The sequence below is a fragment of the Macrobrachium rosenbergii genome, chromosome 56 (genome assembly GCF_040412425.1).
Source record: "Macrobrachium rosenbergii isolate ZJJX-2024 chromosome 56, ASM4041242v1, whole genome shotgun sequence".
Taxonomy (NCBI): domain Eukaryota; kingdom Metazoa; phylum Arthropoda; class Malacostraca; order Decapoda; family Palaemonidae; genus Macrobrachium; species Macrobrachium rosenbergii.
Window position 1 is genome coordinate 29,428,313 of NC_089796.1, and position 15,647 is coordinate 29,443,959.

General features: G+C 32.9%; 1 long non-coding RNA gene across 1 annotated transcript in view; it reads right to left on the reverse strand.

Annotated features, from left to right (window-relative positions):
• Positions 1 to 12,309: 12,309 nt before the first annotated feature.
• The window catches only part of LOC136836454 (uncharacterized), a 33,135-nt gene continuing 29,797 nt past the window's right edge, over positions 12,310 to 15,647 (reverse strand). The window contains exons 2-3 of the long non-coding RNA XR_010852398.1: positions 12,901 to 13,117; positions 12,310 to 12,583 (exon numbers count right to left, since the gene is read on the reverse strand). This is a non-coding gene — a long non-coding RNA (uncharacterized lncRNA). The remainder of the gene's footprint in view (positions 12,584 to 12,900; positions 13,118 to 15,647) is intronic.

The following is a 15,647-nucleotide window of genomic DNA, read 5'->3' on the forward strand; positions in this document are numbered from 1 at the left end:
TCCCCCAAGGGTAACAAGATCTGAAACATACTAATAACAAGTCATTACAATATTTTTTCTAAATTACGCTTAAGGCTTTTTGTCTGCGGATATTTTTCATTTCTCTTACAGAGGCGAAGAGTATTTTCAAAACTACTTTAATATTCACTTACGCAATTATGTTCCTTTTCCTTTACCAGTCATTTTCCTAAACCAGTTTCCCGCAATCCCAAGAAAATTGTAATATCGTCCCAGATTTTCTCTGTCTAGTTTTCTCAAGCTTTTTCGCCTGAAATTTCCAAATGAAAACTGTCTTTCTCTTTGACATCGATACAAATCTTTATCAAACACTCTGAAGTAGGAGAGTTAATCTGTATAGTTTTTATTACTTACGACTCTCCCTTCACAGTCCAAATGATTTTTTCTTTATCCTCGCAGTGGTTTCATTTTTTTGCCAGATCTAAACAATATTCATACTGGATCTGAATTGCATTTTTCTCTGCTTTCAAAGACTTCATCACCGGATCATTAAGTTACGATGGCAAATTTCTTCTTTAGTAACTGCACTACCTTAATTAACCAAAATATTTCTTAGAACATACGTACAGCTTACTTACTATTAACCTTTAAAGAACATATACTTTTTCCATTATAGTAGCTTTTGTGAACGCCATCACTGTATTTCATTGGCACACATAAACTCAAATTTTCGTGTATTTACATACACATCTAATCACAAAATTAGGCAAATGTCCTTATTGGAGGTAATAAAGACATTCTACCCCTCCCACACCACCCGCCACTAAGAATATATCATAGTAGAAAGTTTTTTTCCTCAAACTGTGTAAGGAAGCGAATGGGCGATTATTGGATTAAATGAAGAAAAGAGTCAGTAAAACGAAGGGTGAGTAGTAATTCTGAGCATTATTTTCATAGCAGCGGCAAAATCGTGCAACGGGTTCTAATAGTGAGAGTGAGAGAGAATATCCTTCTTGTTTCACTCGTGAATATTACCTTGTCGAAGAACTTTCCATTAGTAAAGCTATGCTCCTAAGCGATATGACATGACTGTATAGGATTTCGTTCAAAATTCACGAACTGGCAACAAATGTTTCATATTTATCTATTATTTCAATGCGAAAACATGATTATTTACAATAAGGCCCAAGTATGTTTCATAAGAGTGAAAACTGTCATATATTTCAAAACTGAAAGAAAATATAATGTTAGCCAAATTTCGGAAAAACAGTTACGAAACATTTTCAAAAATTTCGTTCACTCATCGCCGATGCGTTTGACAAAAGAAGTCATCAAACCTCAGTTCAAATGTTAGAGTAATAAAAAAACGAAAAATTCTGTCATAACATTAATATTTCTTCCAATACAACCACAAAATTTGAAATAGCCCTATTTGTTCATTTTTAAGCCTCAACGCTGAAAAAAAATGTAAATAAGTAAATATAAAGTGTTAAAGCAGAATGATCCACCGATATCAACGGGTGAGTGGAGCATGTGTGATGCAACCATTACAGTGGCGGCGCAACATAAACCACCTGGGACATAGGTCTCCAATGAGACGCGACCATGAAATCATCTTGAAACATTTATTTTATATTTGATAGAGGAATATTTGGATTTTCTTAAAAATAAAACGAATTAAGCTATATTTATTGACCACTTCAAAAATTATGACGTACTAGTAAATATTCGCCTGTTCAATTATTCTTTTGTTAAAGGCAAGATTTTGTTCCTAGGCTTAGGTGTGTTAGATTTCTTTACTTACTTTAAATACATTACACTTAACATTCACATCTCTATATTAACAACTTCTGACCAGAAAACATCTACAACTTCTTGCACTGCAAGTTACCTTATGAATGAATAAATTATACATCAAAAGCGAGCAGAAGGACTTTTAAGAAAAATGTATTTTAAGACAATTAAAAAAACAAGTGTTCTGTGGGTATTTATATTAATACTAATGGATATTCCAATAAATAGCCGTCTTCTCCTTATAATTAAAATCATCATCATCATCATCATCTTTTATTCTTCAAAGAACATGTAATCTCTACAAATAAATTCTTTAGTAACAAAGATTTCATCTCAGAAGGCTTAGATTTTTTTTAGACCTATAAATCATTTTGCAAGATACAAGCAGTTTGAATACAGCCTAAAACTTCAACATTCAAAGAAAACTTGTTGTAATTCATATTCCTATTTTGAAAATGTCGTTATGACTGTTGAGCTTATTAGGTCTACTGTTATAATGCTGCAGAAGTAGTTACGTTAACCAGCCCGAGGTGCATCTTAGTGTGCTGTCATTGATGGCACCGCTAACCTTATCACACCGTGCTTTGAGCTAAGCAATGTAAAAAAAAAAAAATCAGTTCAAATCACACAGGTTACGGATTATACCAATGCATAAAAAGGGATCATATTTATATAAACATATAAGAAAAATAGTGCTAGCTGTGAACTCGCAAACTTGTTAACATGTATGACATTGGAAATGAACAAAAGTTTAACACTTACTTCGCAACGTTACGTTGATTCTGCGATTCTGGACAATATAAAAGAATCATGTCGCCTCAGATTTGAGCATAACTGTACAATAATGGAATGGCGCTGTACCAATTTCACTCAAATAATTGGTTTGAGATTTCTAAAAACCAGTTCATTGTTTAATGAACTGAAGTTTAACGTTAATTCATAGGATAAATCAACGTCAATTTCCAATCTTAAAATAACAACAATTTTGGGGAACTGAACCGGTTCTAATCACTTGTAGAAACAAAATTTATAATACCAACTGCGCTATGAGAAAAAACTGGGTTTTATCTGATGGAATATTTAGCTTCAGTTATTTGTTATACTCACTAATCTTTTTTTTATCTATCTGCTATCAATCTATATTTTCTATCTATCTATCTATCTAAAATCTATCTATCTATCTATCTATCTATCTCAGACAAAAGATTTTGGACCTCAAAAATGTCTAAATGTGAAGCAACATATTTTAAATTCTAACAAAACCCGTTTATTAACTTTTCCGCACGCCTGGTAACAAAAAACTAAGCAAACATTATTTTAACAAAAGTTCACTTTTAAAATCATCCAAAACTGAAAGAACTTATCGTTACGGAATTTATTTAAGGTTTAGAAACTAACAAAAATATAAGTGATAGGTCTTCCTTACCGATGAGGTTGTAAAATGTCCCAAATTTGAAATTTCAACAAAATATTCATTAGATTTTGACCAATCTGATTCCATCAAAGAAACAAACAGTTAAGCAACTACTTTGAAAACATATGCCTGTTATTACACAAGTTTTTGTACTTATAACCAGTATCAACCTTACTCATTTCTCTTGATTGCTCAGTGGTCAAAGTCACTTCCATCCCTGATGTTTCTAACTGATATGGACCACAGATGGAGATTCCACTGGTGAGAAAGGAATAAATGTAAAATGTTGAAAAGCAAGTTATCCCCATTTTAGATGACCATTTGAAAATTAAACGATGCAATTTTCTAAGCATCGTTATTAATGTTGATGTTGTAATGGTAACTTTGAAACCTTTGAACAAATACTTCTTCCTCTAGAATGAGTAGCAAGACAATTTGTACAATATGATGGAACGCTTTCATCTTCCAGTGTATCAAAAGTTATGGCTTGAATACACACCTCTACTATAACGCCAAATGATTCCATTTCACGAAGACGATAAATATTCTAAGTATAATACTGGTCATAAAGCTGGAAATATTTAATTTACTAATTGAATTGATATTAGTATCTTAACAATAACCAAGGATTATGATATCACAACATCACAGTTATACACGAAAGATGGTATTAAATCATAAATATACTGAGATAAATTAGCCTATGGTTCATTTTACGACTTAAATCATAAACATTTCCTGAACCCAGCTTCATTTTAACATCAGAACAAAGCGATTACTCTAATTATACTGTTAGCAGTTTTATTTCGTGCTGATGGAACTATTAATCATTTACACCGGTTTTCGTAATTTAAGGCGCAACATAATGCATAATTTCTGTTCTACACTAAAAAAAAATTAACAGAAGTAACTAAATCATCATAAACTGATAGGTAATAATTTGTCAAACTGCTTGTCATATGTAATGAAACGTAACAAACTATTTGAAATAATATATAATGGAGCCAAATTGATTTAAATCAACTGTTAATTTCGATCTGGACTGAATAAATAAAAGGCGAAAAAAGCTTAATCAACGAATTAATCGTATCACACATTATTAAATTTTACTGGATTTTATCAACTTTTGAGGGACTAAACAAGAATGGCAAGTTAGCCCCTTCTCTCGACACGGACTAACCACATTGCGTCAGCCTCATGACTAAAAAACAAAAGAATAAGCCATCAAATAATAAAATAAACATATTGCATTAAAATGTCAAAATACAAGGTGAATTAAATTTGTACCTTAAACCTAAGGAGCACCTAAGAACAGCGTTGTAGAAACATGATATGAAACAATCCCTAAATGGCAGATAACCTTTTCACTCTTATTAATGGATGCTTGTTTGACATTGATGGCATTCTTGAATATCTTTAAGTTGTGAAACATCAAGAATAATCAGAAAATTAGAATTTTAATACATTAAACGTTTAAATTTTCATAAAAACAATGACAAATGATTAAAATAGTTAGGATGGGAATTTGAGCATTGTTTGGACGACAGATCTTCAGTAACTCATAATGGCTAGGTCGAGGGTTTGCATATAAACAAATTTATTTTGGTATAAAGTATGTGAAAGGAAATAAGTCAGTGAGGGGAAGTACAAAGAGGGTTGTCACGCAATCTGGTAACTGAAAATGTGAAGAGGTGGAAATATCAGAGCTATTCAGTGTTTGAAGATTCTTGGGATGGGTGACGAACTCAAACATGTTAGTTTAAATAAATTTTAAAACGTGATTAAACTGACAAAAAAATGCAAAACTTCTCAGTTTTTTATGAGTTTTCAGGTTGGAAAAAATGACACTGAAATCTGTTTGAGAAATCACCCCAGGATCTGTCAAAGACGTTGGGCTTGTTTAACATAAATCATACTGGAGACCATGTCAACGTTACTTGGTGGTTATGAAGTTCCTGGAGTAAGTGATTAATGCCCTTGGCAAAGTTTTTGGCAACCATGTTTGGGAGTTACTTTTTGTTGGAAAGGCAAGACTTCCCAAACCGTTCATATAAAAATACACTGAAGGAGAAAATTACGCAGAAAGGTTACTGGAACCCACTATTAAATGAGAGGCGGAGGAAAGGTCAAGTTGATGGTGAGAAATGTTATGATTCTTGAAGATATATCTGCCTTAGATGGAAACGCTACCAAGAGGAAGGGCCGATTATGGATGACACTGCAATTAGGACAAACTCGTAAGTTTTTTAAGAGGGAAATAAGAAAAACACATAAAGTCAGCGTGAGATTGGATTGACTGGGTTTTGAAGATGATACAATACTGTCTGGGGACAGTGAAGAGAGCCTGAAATAACTAATAGGTGTTTGAGGTTTCTTGCGATAGGAGAAAATTGAGAGTAAATGGAAACAAAACTAAAGCTTAAGGTCAATGAGATGGCAGGAAATATTGACAAAACTTGATTATGGACTCCAAGGTCTTTATGTCTTAAAACATTGTTGAGCAAACTCTTCTTTTATGGAATTGAAGTTGAGAATGACATACACAACCTGCTGATTGAACTGTTGGTTTAGTATAAGTGATAAAAGAATTTAGTAAAAAAATAAGAAATGCTGAAATGCACAAAAGAAATGGTAAAATATTAGCATATGAAAGAAGAGATCATAATGTTTTGAGATATTTAACCCTCTGGAAAGAATATACGACAGCCGGGGAGAAAATATGTATAACTGAGAAATTTTGTGAGGAAGAATGATATATGTATACCAAGAAAAGTTTAGATAGACGGCGAGACCACTGAGGACGGAAAAAAATGGCCTGTGTGTTGGCGATTCTGATGGATTAGACTGATTTTACGAAGAACCAATTGTTACTTAGTGTAACGGGACCTACAGCGTTATTGTGAATTTTATTATAGCGAGAAATCATATGACCAGAAATAATTAAAATGCGCATCAGCCGGCTTGCAGTAATTAACTCTGTTGTTTTCTTGAGTCTACAGTCATGATTAGTGATTCTGGTTAATGTTGAAAACAATTATTATTATATGCATTATTTAAAAATAAAGATATGATTATATGTATCCTCATGTAAAACACATTGTTTATAATGCAAAAAGATGGGATATGAAAAAATAAGTAAAAAAATCTTTAATTATTATTATTATATATATATATATTATTATTATTATTATTATTATTATTATTATTATTATTATGGGCTTATCAACTGTTTATGTTTGCATTAAAATTATAGCTGTTCCACGAACATTTAATTTATTAACAGAAACCTATTCTCCCTATTATATTTTTTTTAAAATGTTACCCGTAACGACGTTTACAAAAGTTAAGACAGTTGTCAAACCTTTTCTGTTTCTCAATTATTAATTTTATCACATAAGTTGAACTGGGTTTATTTTCAGAACGATGTGAGTACATCGGAAACCTCTTAACTCACCGGCAAGAAACGGCGTAATAAATCCTAAATTGGGTGGTGGATGTAATCAGAATTTCGTGTCTGAATAAGGACAAAATGGAATTCATTTCTCCTTGTAGGTTTAAAAAAAAATGATCCTAGACAATTAAATATTCATGTTTTGTCATCGCTGGAATTTGGGAGTGGCTGTTGTTGCGGGATTATAAGCACCAATATAAAAACAACTGTTCTGTGTGCCAGCTTTTTAAAGGCTTACACTTTGTTAGATTTATTCAATGCATAAACACACTTATCTATCATAAATCAATGAGAGAAAGATAAAGAGGAAGACTATTTAGAATAAGAAGATAAAATCTTATTCACATATGAATTAGCCTGAACAACTTATAAATCTCCTATTATATACAGCCACTCTTGCTTAATTTCAATACCCAACTGCTTTATTTTTCACTTAGGTGGCACTATTTTGCCGCCATTCGTTATATTCTCCTGTATTATACACACGTCAGTAATTCATTCATCTCCTACAATCTCCCGCCATTCTACGAATTTTATTACAACGTAAAATATGCAGCTGTCCATCTTCAGGCGCTATCCTCTACTCATGCTTTCAATTATGTCATTTAAATAAATTGAAAATGAGGCTGAGTCCCACGACGTTTCTCCGGGACATTTTTATTCTCTTATTGCTGTTAATTAAAGATTCTAATAATCATAAATCCATACATGGCAATTTATATGAAAAAATGAATATTCATTTCAAGATATAATAATACTAATGTCAAAATAAATTAAATGATAACTCAGGAGAATAATAATACCTAGAATATTAAATGCAGAAGCAACAATAAAACAAGAACAGAAACAATATTATTATTATTGAAACCTATCAACTTATCAATAACCATAATTTAACATGACCTTATTATTAATGCAGATGAAAATACACAATGAAAAGTTAAAGAGGAGGAAGCCGATAGGGCATGTTACTTAAGCTCCTGGCCTTGAGTTTATACTAAGATTCTAGCGCACGCAAATGCAACGCTTGCCTAGGAAATACGATATGCAAAACCAGTTATCGCTTTAAAGTAGCAATATATATTACTTGGTGTAGCATCATTTATGAAACTTGATGGTAATGCCCCATTAAACTAGCAAGGCAGGTGTACCATAATTGTTTCTTGTTCAGGTTATCTGAATCCAAGCAAAAGAGAATCACATCAACCTGTAAAACGGGCAAGATGACTCGGTTAAAAATGGTAATTTATGAAAAATTGACAAAACAGATACCAACCTCGATGGTCCAAGTCATATCTGCTAATGTTAAAAAATCCTTCCTGACTCACCACAAACAATGTTATCTAAAAGAGATAAATCTCTGGCCCTAGCAGTTATGTCATCCACACTGGAGAAGCTTATTTAATATTTAAGATTCCAGCAAAATTGCACCAAGAATAGTTAAATCTTCACTCATTCAACAGAGTCCCACCCACCTGAAGGGGGAAGGGGTGGAAAAAATGTTAAAGAACTACTAATCGATAATGTTTTCATTTTAATTTCAGTCTCAATACCTCACTGACTTTTAACAATCAATAACCCCTCAATTGCAAATTGCATCTAAGACAAATTGTTTGGAGCTACATTTCTCGTAAATGGATTTACGTGTCTACAGAATGTTGCATCATCGGCCATCTGAATAATCTTGTTATCCAGGCCAACAACCTTTTCCAGCGGTTGTTGGTACAGTAAAAATTTACAGTGGATTCAACGAACACTCTCCCATGTTAACTCAGACACAACTGTTTTATTTACAACAGCATAATTCATCATTAGCAACGTTACCTAAATTATTCTATGCTTGGAATGAAATTCATTCAAAATATTTCTAAAAATACCCAACCACTGCAAATGATTCTGAGGTTTATAAATAAGTGCCTTGCTCTTCCCCTTTAACCAGGTATTACTGTACTGTCTGTCTCTTTTATCCAGGTATTAGTGTGGTGACTGTAAAATTTTAAAGAGAAAATACTAGATGAAACTTTTATTGTCCAGATATTACTTTTCTTCTGTCCCTTTTATCAACAAATGACTCTCTCCCTGTCTCTTTATCCACCACAAAAAATAATAATAAAAGAATTTTAGAAAAGAATTACTGAGTGGTCATTATCCTGCCGTTTTATGCATTATACTGTTCCTTCTGTCCCTTTTATCTTATTTACTGTCTGATTGATACTCATCCTATCTGATGGGACGACCCCAAAGTCCAAGAAACGTCACTGTTAATCATCCCTGGCGCTTTAACCAGGAAGTGGCTGTGCTCTCGCCATTACTTCAGAGGGAATAAAATGATTTTTTAACTTTCTAACCAGAAAACATATACTGTGCATCTGTCCCTTCTACACACACACACACACACACACAGTCTCACCACATTTATCCAGGTATGACATGATGATGTCCCTGCTATATATTGCTGTATTTGTACATATTATCCTATTATATGTCCTATAAGATCCCATTTCAAAGCTGCTATTTAGTATCATTTAAATCCAGGTATATGTATCGTGATACAAAGAAGAATATTTTATTATTTCAGACCCATGATATGTGCCATGATTTCCCAGGATTTTCATATCTCATTTTTCCTTAACCATTCTGTGTATGATATTCCCTCTTATATCTACAAAAGCGAAATGTGTTTGAAGAGTTCCTCCTCCTCCATAGGACGCTTGAATTTCTAGTCTATCAGGCAAGACAAAATGGGATTCCCTTCCCTTGCTAAATTAGTTTCCTCCAGACAAGTATGAAGGCAGATTTCTGATGCCCATGACCCCTGGTGACCTCCTCCGCCATTTATGCTCCAGCGCTCAACAAGTAAGGAGGAGGATAAGGAGCAGGAAGACAAGAAGGAAAGGAAAGCAAAGCTCTCATTCCTTCCAGTCCAGAATGGCTAAGTCTATGTCATGCTTAAATAAGCTAAAATGGATTATTTTGATCTCCTGAGGATCCCACCCACCTGGACGCGTCTCTCCAAGTGTTCTATATGGGGTTCCTGGGCAATATATATATTCTTCACTATATGTATAAAGGTAAGGAAAATGACAAGATGAGGATTACTGAGGAAAACAATTCATAATCACTGTATTGTTATCACCAGCATTAGCAATATACCAGAATATCTGTCATCACCGCTGAAGAATAATCGGGATATTCTTCTACCTCATCACGTATCTTTTTCCTCATAGGAGAGGGTACCTGTGAACTATAAATATTTAAAGTGTTTGTAAATGTGACAAAGTGTCTGTGTGTCTTTGGTCAACCAATCCAGCCATCGTACCTAAATTAATAATTGTTGTGGAAAAACTATAAATATGATAGTATTTCCGACATTCCGGTTAATTTGCAGCAATGCCCTAGCAGTAATGTATTCACCTCATAAACCTGGAATTCTAAAATAACGAACTGGGCTTTCAATAAGTTCATCAGAATGAAATGTTTGATTACACTGCCATATAATATTCATTTGAAATATTACTGAAGTAAAGCATTCAGTTTTAGTAATGAGAAAGGTTCTATCATTAAATTTTGTATGGGGATGTTATTCCAATGATTTCATGACTATAAACGATTTTTGTTTATTCCTTTATGCTTTTTCTGCTTTATTATTTCAGTAGACCTGAAATACTATTCATTGTGTGATATAAATACAACTAGCGGATACAATCCACTTCTCCTTTGCCTCGTTGTTCCTTTATTCGTTTTTGCAAAACCTATAGCTTGCAGAAGTTGAACAAAAAATAATTGTCCAAAAAGGACTTTAACTATTATCAATGTTCTTTACAAAAATATGAAATGCGACTAACACGACACCAATTTATAATATCTCCAAAAATTAGAATGACATAACTTGCAGAGTGGAAAAAAAAATAGTAACAAAACAGATAGAGAAAAAGAAATAGATTTTCGAGGTTAAACAATACTAATGTTAAAAACGGAATACTTTCCCTTCAAATGGATAACCAAAATTTTGCATTGATTTGTTGGCAACACGCCATCATAAACAAGTATGGTCTAAATCAATTTATTATAAGAAAATATTCCAAGAGAGAGAGAGAGAGAGAGAGAGAGAGAGAGAGAGAGAGCTAATCACACAAACATTCACTCACATGAAATTTAACAACTCAAGTATTAAACAACGAAAAACAAGAAGTAAGTTAATTTACATAAACTGCTTTTTCATTGCATTTTTGAATAAACAACGGATGATGGAATTACCGTCATTCACCGAAGAACATAGAAAGAAAAGACAAAGAATAAACTAACTGGTGAAGGCCCAAAAAATGTGAACAACAAACCAAAATTGCAACATCTACATCCTCAACAAAACAATAATGATAATAGTAAATAAACAGTAAATAATATGTAAATAAATACATAAAAGAAGTGTGTATTTCCGTTAGAAGTATTTTTACTCATTATTATGAGCATATGATCACTTTTTGAGACTTATATAACAAGAATAACTTAGAAAATGACGAAAAGAAAATGGACAAGAATTGTTATAAGGATATTTACAATGTCCTCTGGTTAAAAGCTAAAGAGTTTGCATATTAATCAACGATTAAAACGCCATATTTGTGACTTGTTTACGGCGAGAATTCCTTCCTGAATGCTGAATGAAGGAGGTTCTTCAATGCCTTCCTAACAGGCGAATCAAGGAAAAGGCATTTTGGCATTATAAATATGCTTTACCCTTTATGTCCTTTCAACTTTGAAGGGGTGGATAGTCCTCGGCAAAAACTGGGGGCTGGGTGTGGTAGTCTCTAACCTGGCTACAACAATTCACAGTCGAAAAACCGTCAGGTATACGATTAGTTGTTTTGGGTGACATGCTCGCAATGGATTTTGTAAGATACAGGCCAAAACCGCTTTTCCCATTCACGGAATGATCTGGTGGCTCTGGCTGGAGAAGTGAGCATAGTACCACAAGATCATAGGACTTTAGATATAAAATATGTCGCGGTGAATGTGACAAAAATTCATAAATAGCTACATGTTACATACGTACCAATTAGCTATAATGGCAGAGGTGGGTCGAAAACAGTTTTAAGTACCAAGTCCTGAATTCGACAGGAATATGTACGGCAGAATAGGTGTCACCTTATACTTCCTTTGACAGCTGAAGAGTAAAAAATCGTCACAGTTATCGGCGGTTCCTACTGTCGGTGGTTCAAGTCTCCTTGGTGACGAATTGCTTATCAATTATCATTCCCCTTCGGTGTTATTCGAGATGGAGTGAATTATTAGTAAAGGACATTTGCAGCTGCTTAATATGTATGTGACAAAAAATATATAAACTATACACTATATATATATATATATATATATATATATATATATATATATATATATATATATATATATATATATATATATATATATAGATATAATTTATATATATTTCTTCTTCTTCTTCTTCTTCCTCTTCTTCTTTTTTACGTTCTGGGGCCTGTTGGAGGAATATAAAGGGATTTTTTTATCATGAACTGCCTTCAGGGGCCAACACAGAGCACCCAGAATGTAATAAAATGGATGGGAAAGAGGTGTGACTTACCTTAATTATCAGTGATTACTCAGGGAGTGGAAGGTCACCATGGGAAACGAGTAACTGATTATGTTAAACTGAATTTATTTACAGATGAAGCAGTCACTTAATGTATCTGAAAATAACCGACTGTGCGGCTTGCGAGCACATGCAATGTGCAACAATATTAGACAATGAATAGCAAATCTCTGAATAGGAAACAGTTAATATTGGTTGAAGGATTTTCAAATTCAGGCGCTTGTGCACAATTGGTGGGGACTGGTTAGTGCCCCATGACTGCCTATCAGGACTTTCTTGCTTATCAGAAATGGCAGCACTTCTAAGTGGAATTGACTGACAAGGCTGGGATCGACTGCTTGGGAGCAGAGTAGCAGGGTTTCTGGAAGAGAATTCCAGGTTAGCATTCATACAAGGAGTTTCTCTCGCATGAAACTTAAATATACACAATGGAGGAATTGATCAATTAGAATTAATTAGCCCTTCGTTAACACTATGATGGGAATAATCTAATTCTTATCACTGAATTAATTTAATTGGAGCTTAGCGGGGGCGAAGCATGGGGGCAGCTTTGTTAGTAGGTTTGATCGAATAAAGGTTCTTTGTTTAAGAGAATGAAAAGTTGGAAATTCGGAAAACAGAGAGAAATTCACGGGAAGGAACAGAAACTGGCTTGGGACTAAATGCTTCCAGACGTACCTGATACCTCCTGTGCTTAGAGCTCATAGCATGTGAGGGATTTGGCCTCCACGGTCGTTCAATCTTTGCCAGTGGCAGGAAGACAAAAGGGCGCCACTAGACACATTGGTGGCTAGGTACAGAGTGTGGTGGCGTTTAGGACTCGGGCGCTGCTTTGTTGTTTTGCTTCAAATCCAGGACATCAGCCATCTTCAAGCAGTCACACAGCCAACAAAAGCTTGTAGGGAAAATAGGTCTTATAGTTAAGGACTTAAGTGTTAGGATCATAGCCTACCTACAACCCGGATTCGTCCCTGTTCACTAGCGGCTACCTGACCCCCCAAAAAACATCCGATGGGGGCTTAAGGAGCGGTATTGTTCTATCCCCAAATCAGGTGACCTTGGGGGTTTTAGGCCTACCTAAGTTCAACCCCTTCATGGCGTCTCTTCCTGCAGCTAATCTCCCGTTCAAGCTGACGACTAAGAGATAAATTTTTGAAAATACCAAAGAATATATATATATATATATATATATATATATATATATATATATATATATATATATATATATATATATATATATATATATATATATATATATGTGTGTGTGTGTGTGTGTGTGTGTGTGTGTGTATATATATATATATATATATATATATATATATATATATATATATATATATATATATATATATATATATATATATATATATATATATATATATATATATATATATATATATGTATATATATATATATATATATATATATATATATATATATATATATATATATATATATATATGTATATATATATATATATATATATATATATATATATATATATATATATATATATATATATATATATATATATATATATATATATATATGTGTGTGTGTGTGTGTATATATATATATATATATATATATATATATATATATATATATATATATATATATATATATATATATATATATATATATATATATATATATATATATATATATATATATATATATATATATATATATATATATAGATATACATATAGATGTATGTATATATATATATATATATATATATATATATATATATATATATATATATATATATATATATATATATATATATATATATATATATATATATACATATATATATATATATATATATATATATATATATATATATATATATATATATATATATATATATATATATATATATATATATATATATATATATATATATATATATATATATATATATATATATATATATATATATATATATATATATATCAATGCACCTGGAAGGAACGCGCACCTGAGAATATCACTAAATCGACAGATGATGATACGACATAAAAAACTAAAAGAAAAAATCTCCTTGATCAAGTCATAAAAAAATTCAACAGCACAGTGAAAAAAATCCTTAAAGATAAAAAAGAACTGATAGTTCAGTTGTCAGGAAAATTTCCCTCGTTACCTTACTTGTACGGATTAGTAAAAACACAAAGAAAATAATCCTGTGTGGCTTATTATCAGTCCTGTTGGCTTAATACCGGTATCATATAAACTTTCGAAATATATTACCAAGCTCTCGTCCCGTTACTTGGAACTATCTCCGATTCTCACGTATATAATTGTCTAGATTTAGTTGATAATTTAAATAAAAACACTTTTGCCCCACTGATAGACTCATTAGTTTAATGTTTGTTCCCTTTTTAATATAGTGGAGCGGGATAATGGGAAAAAAGTGCAAATGGTGATACAAGCAACAGATTTGGCATGAGAACACTTATTATCCACATAAATCAAAATCAACCTCCGGCCACCTCAATATTTGGCTGTTTCAAGATGGCTGACACTTTTCCAAAATGGCGGCAAATTTGCTGTATATTTCAAATGTTTTCATTTCACAATCCTATAAAAAGTTGTGTACTGTCCATATAATGATTGAGAATTTGTATTTTAGCATTCTTACTGTCATGAAGAGATAATGTGAACCCATCTTTCCAATATGGCCACCATATTTCGAAAATGGTTGTCAAAGATAAAAAAGTATGTATCTCCTGAGAGAAACCAATATGTTTGTGTATCAATTAGTTTTAGCAAGTGCAGCTGCAGAGAGCTGTGCAGCTAAGTCCAGATTTGTAGCACTTGCACCTGTCATGGCATTACTTTTTGCACCCACACTTATTCAGTCCTTGGCAAGATTTTGCTACTATTAGCAAGTCTGTCCAGTACGGAAACCAGGTGCCATCAATCTGTTGCCATCCCCAGTGTCTTGGACTGGGCAAAACTGGATGACATACTAAAGACTGGCACCAAATATGCCCTGCTTGAAAGGCAGCTCTCTTGCAACTCTCTCTAAGAGCAGCCCTTGTAGGGGGAATGCAATCATAAGCTCTTTGCTTTCTTACAAAGAGATCAAGTCTAGCCTCATTTACATTTTTATATGAAATGCTTCTGTTGTACATTAGCACCACGAACTCTTCAATAATTTGCACGTCTTCATCTTCTACAGCTGCTGGTGTTGAACTTAGTTTGGTGAAGGTGGGTGTGGCACACTGAAACACAGTCCATGTTTGCCATGCAGAATTCTTTCCCTTTCCATGAAAGGCAGACACTGTGTCACACCCGCTAAATGCATGGCTACTGCAATTTCATGGATAGATATTCACCTCATGTCTTTTCCTCTACCAAATTTAATCCATAGTTTGTCCAGACATTGATGACAAGCTTATTTCAAATGGGGCCTG